Source organism: Lissotriton helveticus, chromosome 7, assembly GCF_964261635.1.
Source record: "Lissotriton helveticus chromosome 7, aLisHel1.1, whole genome shotgun sequence".
NCBI lineage: Eukaryota > Metazoa > Chordata > Amphibia > Caudata > Salamandridae > Lissotriton > Lissotriton helveticus.
In genome coordinates this window covers 1,037,271,899-1,037,284,737 of record NC_136068.1, presented here as the reverse complement: position 1 = coordinate 1,037,284,737, position 12,839 = coordinate 1,037,271,899, and the positions used below count along the sequence as shown (strand labels likewise).

The following is a 12,839-nucleotide window of genomic DNA, read 5'->3' as shown; positions in this document are numbered from 1 at the left end:
CGCTCGGATTCCATATCTGAGGCCGGAGGCGGACTTGGTGTTACCGCTTGCCCTCAACACGGTACTACCCAAAGGCATACCCCGAGACCCACAAGACATACAGACTGTTTCCACTACGTCGTGGGCTTGGATGCAACTGCGTAGACTACTCCAGCTAGACGTGCTGTATTCGCCGGCTCTTCCACTACCGAACCCACACTGGTTCCCTATCACCGCTGAAAAAGTGGTTTGCAACACACTGTCCAAATTTCAGATCACCACAATAGGGGACCTGTTCCCAGACGGACATGTCTTTTCGGTGTCAGAGGATCAGCGATTCACTGACCGGACGTTTATGGATTTGTTTGTATTGACCAGAGTGCGATCCATGCTTAGAACGCAGTTCCCCTCGTTCCCACTACCCCCAGATGACATGGCTGCCCTAACTTTATTACTTCAGTCCCAAACGGGCGCACATATGGTTTCTAAGTTGTACAGACTCTGTGTGGCGGCCCTTCCTACTTCGGACGCGAGGGTCCGTGCGGCATGGGAAACTGATTTGGGTGGTTCTATCACAGATGACCAATGGGCTGCTTGTTGCCGAGCTACCAAAGACGTCTCCATTAATAGTAGGCATAAATTGATACATTTTCAAGTGTTTGAGGTGGCTGTACTTCACGCCGGCCCTGGCCCACAAAATAGACCCAACCAGGCCTCATTGCTGCCCCAAATGCAAGGCCCCACATGCCGATTTCGCACACCTTACATGGACTTGTCCTACACTGCATGACTACTGGCTGCAAGTACACCACATCTTGGGCGACATTTTAGAATGCGAGTTGCAGCCCTTACCAGAGATTGCGCTGCTGGGTTATGTTGTTGAGTTCCCCCGTGGCACGCGGAAGCTTGCTGCCATAGGCTTCTTACTTGCAAAAAGGGAAATTGCTCTACTTTGGCGGTCCAGACGAATCCCAAACTCCAAGGCATGGTTACGCAGTCTCGCCCACTGTAATGTCAATAGTGTGGAATATTCCACACAGGTCCCAACAGCTTCACACTCAGTCGATATCTGGGGCCCATACCGACAGTACGTTAGCAAATTAACGCACGCCGTCATGGAGGTCTTGTTATTAATATATTACTGGGACGGGGTTGACGGGAACTGCCGATCCAATTTTTGCTGATGTTTTAGAAAGGGGTGTTTTGTTCTTTGTTTCTTTGTCTACTTGGCCCCGCTTGAAGATATTGCACTACTTACGTCTCTTCATATGTCATTCCATCACTCCTCGTCTGCCTATACCAATGCTGTTACTGCCTTGATCATAATTGATGTGTTGCTTGTCGCACTCTCTCTCACGATGGCATATTCCTTTTCGTTATGTTTGAAAGCATATATATCTCTTTGCACTATCCTACCACACGTGCGATTCACATGTATAACTGGAAAAAGGAAAATAAGACTTCTAGAATGTGTTGCACCACTTGTAATATTATTGGTCACGTCTTCCAGATGCCTATTCTGTATAATGTCTACTCAAGTTTTCAATGTAATCGGTTTACTGTGTGATTGTATGCTTATACGGACCAATCTGATGCTAATAAAGAGATTTAAAAAAAAAAAAACTAGACTAGAGCAGAACGTAGCCTGGAGCACCGGCTCCCGTGCGGCTGGGCCATTTCTTTTCGGAGCAGTTTGCAATTTCTTCCATGTTATGATTGGCGCATTCTCTTCCGTTGTAGGGGCGATTGTAGTTTTTGTTTTTTCGGGACTAGTCAGGCTTTCTTTTTCTTTGTTAGTTATATATTTTTTGGGTCCAATCGTGGGGTTTGCCGGGAATTAATGCTTTATAGAACATTGTAGGATTTCCGAGTTCGTTAGTCACTTTCAAAACTACTCTTTGTTTACCTCACCCCTTTTTTTGCATAGAGAAGCTGCTTCTGGATTTTTTCTGTCCGTTCACGGAAGGTAAGTTCCATTTTGGAGAATCTCCACCAATTCTAGACTTTTGTCATGTAGGTATTATACATTTAAAGCATCCTTTCCTCTTATTCTTCTTATTCACTGTGTCCTTTTATGCCTTCAGTCTATCATACTTTAGTTCATTTTATTCCTGTTTCTCTCATACGTTTGTCATTCTATATTTTCTGTTCTTTACCTTAATTTTCCTTTTGTTGCTTCTTCCTGGGTCCATCCTAGACCATCTAGTCTTTTGTCTCATACAGTTACCTTTTTGCAACTTAATCGCTTGGGCGCCTGGGTATAAGAGCTCAGGGGGCCCCCCATGTCAAAAAGGAAGATCATCCTGAGGCCATCCTGAAGTATGCCTGTAGGACGAAAAATGTAAATGTGATGACGAACCTAGACTCATCACAAAAACTACAGTAGGATGGTGTTCTGATGACTTCTACTGGCAGGGAGTGATTACCTTTTACAACTCCACGAATACTAATTGACAACTTCAGGATGAGTGAGAATTACTCCAGGATGGGTTCTAGCTAATTTAAGGATGACTGTCAATTATTCCAGGATGATCCTATAACCGCTGGATTACTCTGGAATGATCCCATGACAATTTCTGGATGAGTGTGGATTATTCCTGGATGATCCTATGACAGCTTCAGGATGGCTATTGATTACATCAGAATGGCCCCATTATATTTTCAGAATGAGTGTTGATTACTCTAGGATGACGTGGTGAAAGGGAGGCATTTTTTTTTGTCCTTGATATTTGGATTTAAGCGGGGACTCCAAGACAAGTTCATTTTCACGGTCTGATGTGTCATTTTTAGTTGTGGATTTTTGATGAAGGACACTAGCCATCCCTGCTAAAAGGGCCAGGTTTTCAAGTTTCTGCAAACTCATCTGCGAACTTGCATCACCAGGCTGAGAAGTTGTGCTTTCAGCATGAGCTTTGTTACCAACTCTTATATAATCCAGTCCATCTTTTCTCTGCAATTTCTTCCTCTTGTAGTTCGCGTAACCCCCTCTTAAGTCTACCAGCGCTTCCCCGATTGCCACAGTCCATTAACATCTCCTTTTCCTCCAGTGCCCTTTGAAGTAACACCTGTTTTAGACCCTCTGTTGTGCCAGAATAGCTTGCAATTATCGCTTGAAAAATATCCTGAATCATTAGACACTGTTTCTTCACTAAAAAAAAGCAAGAGAAAAAAAATATATTTACATATAAACTTCAAAACAGATAAGAACACATTGACCACTTGCAATATATCTTCATGCTCTAGCCATAATATATAAATAAAGAGGTAATGATAATAAAGGACAAATGTACAATCTATCCATAACCAAGTAAGTAAGTTTTCCTTAATAGACAGTACACATTGTAAGCCTGAACTTGAACCTCCTGAAAAAAGTTGCCTAAATAAAATAGTTTATCCAAAAATGGCTGCCTTATAGTAGTGCCACAAGCTAAACGTTTCAGTCCTTTTCATAAGTGTTACATTTGTCTCTGGAGAGCAATCCAAGGCATATGTGGGGACATGCATGTTAATTTTTACTGTCCATTATTGGATTAATTAATCACAAATGTAGGTTTTTACTGAAACAGGTTGGTAATTTGTACCGTTATCCTGCAGTTGCAAACTTATTATAAAGGTTTACTTATTGTGCTTACCAGATGATTGGAACAGAATCATAGCTTTAAAATCTCTCTTCGGTGATTGGCCGACCAGCTTCATCTAGACTTTCGACCAGCCATTTACAAAGAACTTCCCCGGGATTGTCCAAAAGCAGGAATTCACCATCTTTTCGAACACACACAGAATGATCGCATGTGAAAAACAGGACATTGAATGAACCCATGATTATGTCCTGCTAGATATAAAAATCAGGAATTAGTTTGTGTGTGGTTTAAGTTTCAGAGGTAAAATACAAAGCATATCAAACTGATTAACAGATTTAATTGAAGAAAAGCACCCCAAAAAGTACACTGACCTGGTGCAATTTCTATCTAATATGCCTAGATTTTGGACTACAAAGAAGTGTTTGGGCATGCACTGAAGGCCATTGAGGAAATTACCTAATAATCAACTTTATTTTTGGAGAGCCAGAGTGTATGCTTAGGTCTTGCTGCTCGGGACAAATAGTAATAGCAAAGTAGAGGCATTATGAGAGAAATAGAAGAACTATCAATAAGTGAACTTTCACACTGGGGTTTGTGACGGGAAATCAAGTTACCTATCCCCACAGATGCATAGTCAGATGCCTGCTACCCTCTGCCCACCGGCACCCCCAACATGAAAGGACAAGCGTTAAAAATGCAATAGGTTTCACCTTTTATTAAGCTAAAGATATTAGCTTTGCTAGTAGTATTGTTAATTGTGCAATATGTAATGGCTTTATAAATGAAACAAAAGGCATTACAATGGCAAATACATAAAGCAAAAGCATTGGCATAGCCAATAGGTCTCCCCTCTGGGACCTTATAAGTGTTTTGCCAGAGTTGTTTGGAAGTTTGGTAAGAGATGCAATTTAACATAAAGGGATCCCATACCTCGTTGACACATGCAGTACCCGCAGTTCAAACGAGAAGAGGGCATGTGGAAACCTCTTATAAGATCTCAATTAATGGGGAAGGCACGCGTTACTGCATGTAGGAGGAGAGAGAGCAAAGGAGAGAGAGCGAAGGAGAGAGAGCGAAGGAGAGAGAGCGAAGGAGAGAAGGAGAGAGAGCTGACCTCATTATAACTAATGAACCTGACCTTATCATCCTGACGGAAACTTGGCTAAACGAATCATCCTCACCCATCTTAGACATTTTAGTTCTCCCAAACTATTACATCACAAGACTTGATCGACCCGATAAGCTAGGGGGTGGCATTGCCTGCATTCATAGGAACAACCTCTCTGTGAACCACTCCAACACCCCGGTATTCTCTTCATGTGAATACCTCTGCCTAGTCATCTCGAGCAATAACAAACCAATATGCTCACTCCACTCTTTCTACCACCCTCCCGGTAACAACCTGACCTTCATCGAGCACATCATGGATATTTTAGCAACAAATGTCGGTCATCAGATTACCCAGATATTCCTGGGGGACTTCAACCTCCATTGGAACGATCTAAACGACCCAGAGGTCAATAGCCTCAAAGCTTTTCTGTCCGACCTCACCCTGTCCCAAATTTATGATAGTCCCACCCACGATAAGGGCTCAACCCTTGATCTAGTGATCTCCAAAGCAGACTTTATTCAGCTTGAATCGATTCTTCCTTGCGACTGGTCTGACCACCACATAATCACTTTCCATATCAAGGAAGTAGTGAAATTACTCTCTATCCAACCTACGAGAACAAAAATCGGGAGGAGGAACCTAGATAACCTCAATCCTTCCACACTAGCAACCACCAGCCACATCTTCACGCCACCACTGGACAGATTAGATATTGTACAGGACTTGACGGATCACTACTTCAACTCTATGAACATGGTACTCGACAACATAGCACCCCTACAATTGAAAAGAGTCAGCACAAAAGACTCAAACCCTTGGTACGACGGTAGGCTAAATGAATACAGAAGATCACTGTGAGGAATTGAAAGACAATGGAGATCCGCTCCATCCGCTGCCCACCTCAAACTACTAAGGAGCACCAGAAACTCCTATTACAGAAAGATTAGACGCTCAAAAGCTGACTTCATATGTAAACAATTAGACCAAGCTAAGAATCGCTCCACAAAACTATTTGAAATAATCAAAACTCAATCAAAGGGTGTCTCCCACGCCCCCCAAGCTAGTCCGGAAACACGCCCCAATTGCGAGGAGCTTGCCGCCTTTATCACTACAAAGACCGAGAATTTAAAGACAGACCTACGTAACGACCCACTATCCCACACACACACTATTACCACGCTGACTACACCAGTGACCCCGCCTAACTGTTCTTCAAAGCTCGACCTCAAGAACAACGCTCCCTGGACCACCTTCAACTTCTACAGCGAACAAGTGATCTTAAATACGCTCATGGCTTTGAATCCATCTAACCATTTCACAGATCCACTCCCAGCAACCCACTTAACAAGCATTTACAATGCAATGGTCTCGGCATTGTTAATGTTAGAGCTATTGGCATTGCTCATGACATTATTTTTATTAATGTTTTTTTTTTCAAAACATAAATAAATGGCATTGTCATTTACAATGCCAATAGCTTAATCGCTCGCAAATGCGAGACTTATTGCATTTACACCCACACACAGAGCCACACACACAGAGCCACACACACAAAGCCACCCACACACACATACAGAGCAACCCACACAGTCATTCATATAGAGTAACCCCCACACACACAGAGCCACCTACACAGTGGAGCAGGACAGGGGGGAGAACATGAGATCAAGTCAGGAGAAGAGGGATCTGAGGACATAGCAACATCGGGGCAGATGGGGAGGGATCTTAGGGGCAGTTTACCAGGGGAGAGGACAGTGAAGAGCAGACATGGGTCAGGAGTGGAGAATGGCCACAAGATGCAAGTGAACACTGATGCCACAGAGGTTACATAATAAAAGCATTACAACTATTATAAAACAAAACCAAAAAACAATAGACTATAACAACAAGCCGTACAGCGAAGCTTTGCAAACAATACCGCAGCAGTACAAGTCACTATTCCAAACCAATGCAAACATCCTCCGTGACATCTGCACGACCCATCACACAGCAATCTTGGAACAGAACACGCAATACTGTCCGGATTAGGATAGCATCCAATTCCAACAAAGAAATATTTATGATGAACACTTACACCATATGGGTACTGGATAGGAGTGATGGTTCTCACATCAGTTATGCACCATTCACATAGACGGGGAATTAGATTAAGATCTTTATAATTCACCCTTTTTTTATCAAATGCAGCCCTGTAGGATAGGGTTTCCTTAACTCCCCCTAAGAACTAGACAGGATCCATCTGTAGATTAAACTCAGACACCGGTGTGATTGACACGCGCAGTTAACCACTACGCGCATTTCGGGAGCATTAGGGCAGCAATGGAGCTCTAGTAGCCTATTGGTGTTTTTAGCCTTCCCACCACTGTCCTATCACGAAGGAGATAGCGCGCACATATGCCTCAGCGCGCACATATGCCTCAGTGTTTTCTTTCCTTTCGGGCGGGAGGCGGCGTGCCAGTGACTACATTGTGCGGACCAGAGTGTAAACAACCTTCTTTCTCTCCCTGCCGTCCGTAATGTATGTATTTAACCAATAGGGAGCTGCCTTCCTCACATTACCGGCATGAGCATTTAGTCTCTTCACTCCGATAGGGGATTAGCTCGTTTAGCTTGGAGCTAACCAATGGGAAGTGACATTTCATGAGTCCACTGTCCTATCACGAAGGAGATAGCGCGCACATATGCCTCAGTGTTTTCTTTCCTTTCGGGCGGGAGGCGGCGTGCCAGTGACGACATTGTGCGGACCAGAGTGTAAACAACCTTCTTTCTCCCCTGCCGTCCTTAATGTATGTATTTAACCAATAAGGAGCTGCCTTCCTCACATTACCGCATGAGCGTTTACTCTCTTCACTCCGATAGGGGATTAGCTTGTTTACCTTGGAGCTAACCAATGGGAAGTGACATCTAACATTGCCATGCAGCAAGGGGGGAGTGAAGGCGCCCTTGGAATGGCTGTGTGCAGCCCAGCCCGCTCAGCAAAGCTTTTATCGGCGCCGCACGCTGGTATGCAGACTCCCCCTGCATTCCAGAGAGGCGCGCGACGCGATCCGGTCAGCCCTGCAATGCTGTGGAGACAAGGCCTGGCCGCGCGCACAACGTTATCCTATGGGGAAACGCTGCGCGCAGCCAGGTCTTGTCTCACTTCGGTGTTCTCAGACTGCTGAGACGCCGACAATAGTTCTCTGGGGAGAACGCGCTTTCAGCGCGTTACTAGCCGAGACCTAAAAACCTTCATGCCACAGCTAGTTCCTCTATGGACTAGGATTATAAATACCTCTCTTTTGCAAGGAACCATCCCCGACATCCTCAAAGCGGGTCAGGTAACCCCCATTCTAAAGAAAGTCTCAGCTGACCCGTCAGACCTGAACAATTATCGCCCTATATCCAACATTTCGACCCTGGCAAAACTGCTCGAAAAGTGTGTCCACATGCAGCTTAGTAATCATATCGACGACTTCAATCTGCTGGATCAATTCCAATCAGGCTTTCGATCTGGGCATAGTACCGAATCAACCATGACCCACATCATAGATGACGCCCTACAAATACTGGATCAAAATAAAGACTGTTTGTTAATCCTCCTTGACTTATCCTCAGCCTTTGACACAGTCAAACACAGCAACCTACTAGAACTCCTAAAACATAGAATGGGTTTATCTGGAACAGTGTTAAACTGGTTCACTTCCAACCTCCAAGACAGAACGCAAAGATTCAAGATCAACCAATCTTTATCTAACCCCACCCCAGTCACCTTGGGAGTACCCCATGGATCTTCCCTCTCCCCGACACTCTTTAATCTGTTTATGGAACCACTCACTGAGCTTCTCAGCTCCTCAAACACCCAATATCACATGTACGCTGACGACACACAGCTCTACATTAAGGTCGACTCTCTTGAAGACATCAAGTCCCTTAACTCAACACTACAAAAAACACAGATCTGGCTGGCAAACAACCATCTAAAACTTAACACACTAAAAACAGAATTCCTCCTCATCGCTCCTCCCAAACAAACAGACACGATCCGTGAATGGATGCAGCACCTAACTGCACTCGATGGTCAACCTCGCATTATTGATTCTTCGAAATCCCTAGGAATAACTCTGGACAATAATCTAAACATGCAGAAACACATCAGCGCTGCACCCAAAGGAGCCAATCTTCAGATGAACACCCTGAGAAGACTGAAACCATTCTTACCCGCGAATGACCTTAAACAGGCAGCCAAGCCCTAGTAATTCTCAGAGTGGATTATGGGAGTGTCGCTCTCTGCGGCCTTACCAGATCAACAACCGCTCCGCTAAGAGCCTCAATCAATACAGCCGCCAGACTCATCACAGGCTCCAGAAGGAACTGCCACATTTCTCCCGACCTTCGTGCCCTTAACTGGTTACCTTTTGAGGCCAGAATCCATTTGAAAATCGCCTGTATGACTCAAGGCATTGCACCAAAAAACACGGAGATACCTTGCGGAGAAACTAGTACTATCGGGTGGTAGCAGAACAACTAGGAGTTCTGACAGTCTTCTTCTTAAACCACAACGTTTCTTGAAGAAAAAAACATATAATCGTACATTCTCAGGAATGGCCCCCAGATATCTAGATTCACCTGAACTTTCTTATATATACACTTGTGGATATGTACTATTTGCTAACTTTTACCAGGAATGCATTTGCTTAATTCTTTATATTCTTATGTATTTGTCAATCACCTTTATGTGCCTGTAAAGCGCTCTGATACCCGCAAGGGTCTTGTTCGCACTATACAAAACTGTCAAACTAATAAATAAATAAATAAGGAGAGAGAGAAGGGGAGAGAGAGAGAGCGAGAGCGAGAAGAGAGCGAGAGAGCGAGAAGAGAGAGCGACAAGAGAGAGCGAGAAAGAGAGAGAGAAGGAGAGAGCGAGAAGGAGAGAGAGAGCGAGAAGGAGAGAGAGAGCGAGAAGGAGAGAGAGCGAGAAGGAGAGAGAGCGAGAAGGAGAGAGAGGGGGCGAAGGAGAGAGCGAGAAGGAGAGAGAGAGCGAGAAGGAGAGAGAGAGCGAGAAGGAGAGAGAGAGCGAGAAGGAGAGAGAGAAGGGCGAGAAGAGAGAGAGTGAAGAGAGAAGGAGAGCGAGAGAGAAAAGGAGAGAGAGAAAGAGAGAGAGAGGAGAGAAAAGGAGAGAGAGAGGAGAGAAAAGGAGAGGAAATGAGAGAGAAAAGGAGAGAGAGAGAGGAGAGGAGAGAGAGGAGAGCGAGAGAGGAGCGAGAGAGTGGAGAGCGAGAGAGGAGAGAGAGAGAGAGAAAGAGAGAGAGAGGGAGAGAGGGAGAGAGGGAGAGAGAGGGGGAGGGGGAGGGGGAGGGGGAGGGGGAGGGGGAGGGGGAGGGGGAGGGGGAGGAGAGAAAGAAGCATTGGGCCAGGATGCTTGGTTGGAAATGCTGCCTGCGCAGCTCCTGTCGAGACCCCAGCTCGAGGTAATACATAATCCTCCATTAAGGCAGGTAGATGATTTACCGCGTCTCAGCCGCTGTGTAAACACCGCCACCAGGACACGCAGGCTCCTGGGGCCGAGTGCCGCTTGGCCATGATTGAAACCCAATGGGTTGGAATTAATAGGAAATATTAATGTGATTTATCTCAGGGCTCGATCCCTCTGCCTCAATACTTTAGCAGTAGGTCAGGTTGTAACTGGATAATATATGGCTGGGATCGATAGTGGCAGATGTAACAAGACCGGCTTCATTTTTACAGAGATCTTAGCAGTCAAGGTAAATTAGCGCAAACAGGGAATACGTAATTGGCCCTGTCTCAATAATATATATAAACGCGTTAAAAACACATGGAACGAAACCAGAATGACAGCCAGTTTTGCGAAAGTAGATATTGCAAGATGTTGGAATGCGTCGGACTACGTTTCCTAAATAGGGCGTAAACCTCAATCGCCACAGGCAACTAGCCCTTTCAATTACACAAATAGCAAACAAAATAAGGAACCAGCATTACAACGGCTAAGTTATTTGAAGCATTTATCCTTATGCTTTGAAACGCATCCATGAAAACTGCCAGTATTTTAGAAGATGGGCTGCTCTGCACACTACACAGCTTGGGGAACGTGACCAGGATTCAACAATAGAGCACACATTCATTTAGTAATGAAAGCTCACTACAAGTTGCAAGGACACAAGTAATGCTCAACAATATACAGTATTCACATAAATAAATGTGTTTAGCCTTCTTTGATTGACAACTTTTCAGTAGATCGAAAACTGTTCCATTTGGTCGAGAATCTTGAATACACGCAGGTGCACTTGGAACCAACATGGGACCTACAATACACGGGCAGTCATTTATTTTTCCTTACGGTGAAGAACTTGCTGTAAAACACATTTTTTAGGCTTTTTGTAATTTTCCACAACTTACACAGGCACGCACTACGTCACACATACACAAAAATACACATACTCAAACACAAAAGGTGCATATTAAACAAGCAGGCAGGCTGATACAGACAAACATCAAACACACATAATGCACACACATTGCAACGCAGGCATTCATTATAACACGTACGAAGCACACACATGCAGGGAGCTGCGTCTGAATTTGGCCCCTTAATGAAAACTCGTGCTTTCCGAAAAATGAGGAAGCTGGTCTGGGACGGAAATCCATCTGTCCCTTTTATGGCCATTGCACTCACGGCGGTCTTCGTTCTTGCCGCAGAACAAAAACGTCACTTCCGGCGCTCCCGGATGTGCGTAGGTTTTTGCAAGATGAACTCCTTCGGCTTCAGGTATATGCAAAGGTGAGAGAGCTGCTCTCCATTGAGGACCTGCGGTTCGAGTCCCAGCCAGCCGGCAGACTGATGGTTTATAGTAGGTGAATTTGGCATTGTGTTCGAGGCAGCAGTGCTTTCTAAAATTTTATTGTAGTATTGTAATGGAGTGAATTCGGCAGTCACCATGACGACAAAGCTTGTTTTTCTTTGCAAGACCTGACTGCCTATTCCTCGGGCCATGAGCAGGTCTGTCCGCAGTTGTTTAATGAGTCTAACAATCGGATTCCAATAAACTATGTGTTTATGGAAATACTCTATGAAGGAAGTGCAGCCTGGGGGTACAGAAAGTATCATTTGCAATCACAGCAGCGCCTCCCGGCATTCCGCATTCATAAACAGTTTGGGGTTTGTAGGGCTTTTGGATTTTAGGGTGTACATGGTCATTTTAAGGTTGAGGGTGGGTTTGTGTTTTTGGGGGGCCAGGTGTAATTTAAGGGTTTAGAGCATGTTTGGGTTTGGGGTGCGAGGGTTAATTTTAGGGTTTAGGGTGTGTTTGGGTTTTAGGGTACAAGGGTTAATATTAGGGTTTAGGGTGTGTTTGTGTTTGGTGTGCAAGGGTTAATTTTGAGGTTCAGGGTGTGTTTGGGTTTTGGGGTGCAAGGGTTAATTTGGGGGTTCAGGGTGTGTTTGGGTTTTGGGGGGCGAAGGTTAATTTTAGGGTTTAGGGTGTTTTTGGGTTTAGGGTACAAGGGTTAATATTAGGGTTTAGGGTGTGTTTGTGTTTGGTGTGCAAGGGTTAATTTGGGGGTTCAGGGTGTGTTTGGGTTTTGGGGTGCAAGGGTTAATTTGGGGGTTCAGGGTGTGTTTGGGTTGCCAGGGTTAGGTTTAGGGTGTGTTTGGGCTTTAGGGTACAAGGGTTAATATTAGGCTTTAGGGTGGGTTTGGTGTGCAAGGGTTAATTTGGGGGTTCAGGGTGTTTGGGTTTTGGGGTGCTAGGGTTAATTTTAGGGTGTGTTTGGGTTTGGGGTGCAAGGGTTAATTTGGGGGTTCAGGGTGTGTTTGGGTTTTGGGGTGCCAGGGTTAAATTTAGGGTTTAGGGTGTGTTTGGGTTTTGGGGTTCAAGGGTTAATTTGGAGGTTTAGGGTGTGTTTGGGTTTTGGGGTGCAAGGGTTCATTTGGGGGTTCAGGGTGTGTTTGGGTTTTGGGGTGCCAGGGTTAATTTTAGCGTTTAGGGTGAGTTTGGGTTTTGGGGTGCAAGGGTTAATATTGGGGTTCAGGGTGTGTTTGGGTTTTGGGGTGCAAGGGTTAATTTGGGGGTTCAGGGTGTGTTTGGGTTTTGGGGTGCCAGGGTTAATTTTAGGGTTAAGGGTGTGTTTGGATTTTGGGGTGCAAGGGTTGATATTGGGGTTTAGGGTGT

The 12,839-nt window shown here is 44.9% G+C and overlaps 1 protein-coding gene across 3 annotated transcripts in view; it reads left to right on the top strand.

Annotated features, from left to right (window-relative positions):
* Nucleotides 1–11,369: 11,369 nt before the first annotated feature.
* Nucleotides 11,370–12,839, top strand: part of ANAPC11 (anaphase promoting complex subunit 11) — a 75,481-nt gene continuing 74,011 nt past the window's right edge. The window contains exon 1 of one of the 3 annotated variants that reach the window (XM_078653804.1): nt 11,370–11,449. The gene's annotated coding sequence lies outside the window, so the exon portion shown is untranslated. Of the gene's footprint in view, nt 11,524–12,839 lie in introns of all 3 variants that reach the window. The other 2 variants (XM_078653801.1, XM_078653802.1) reach the window with 2 other exon arrangements.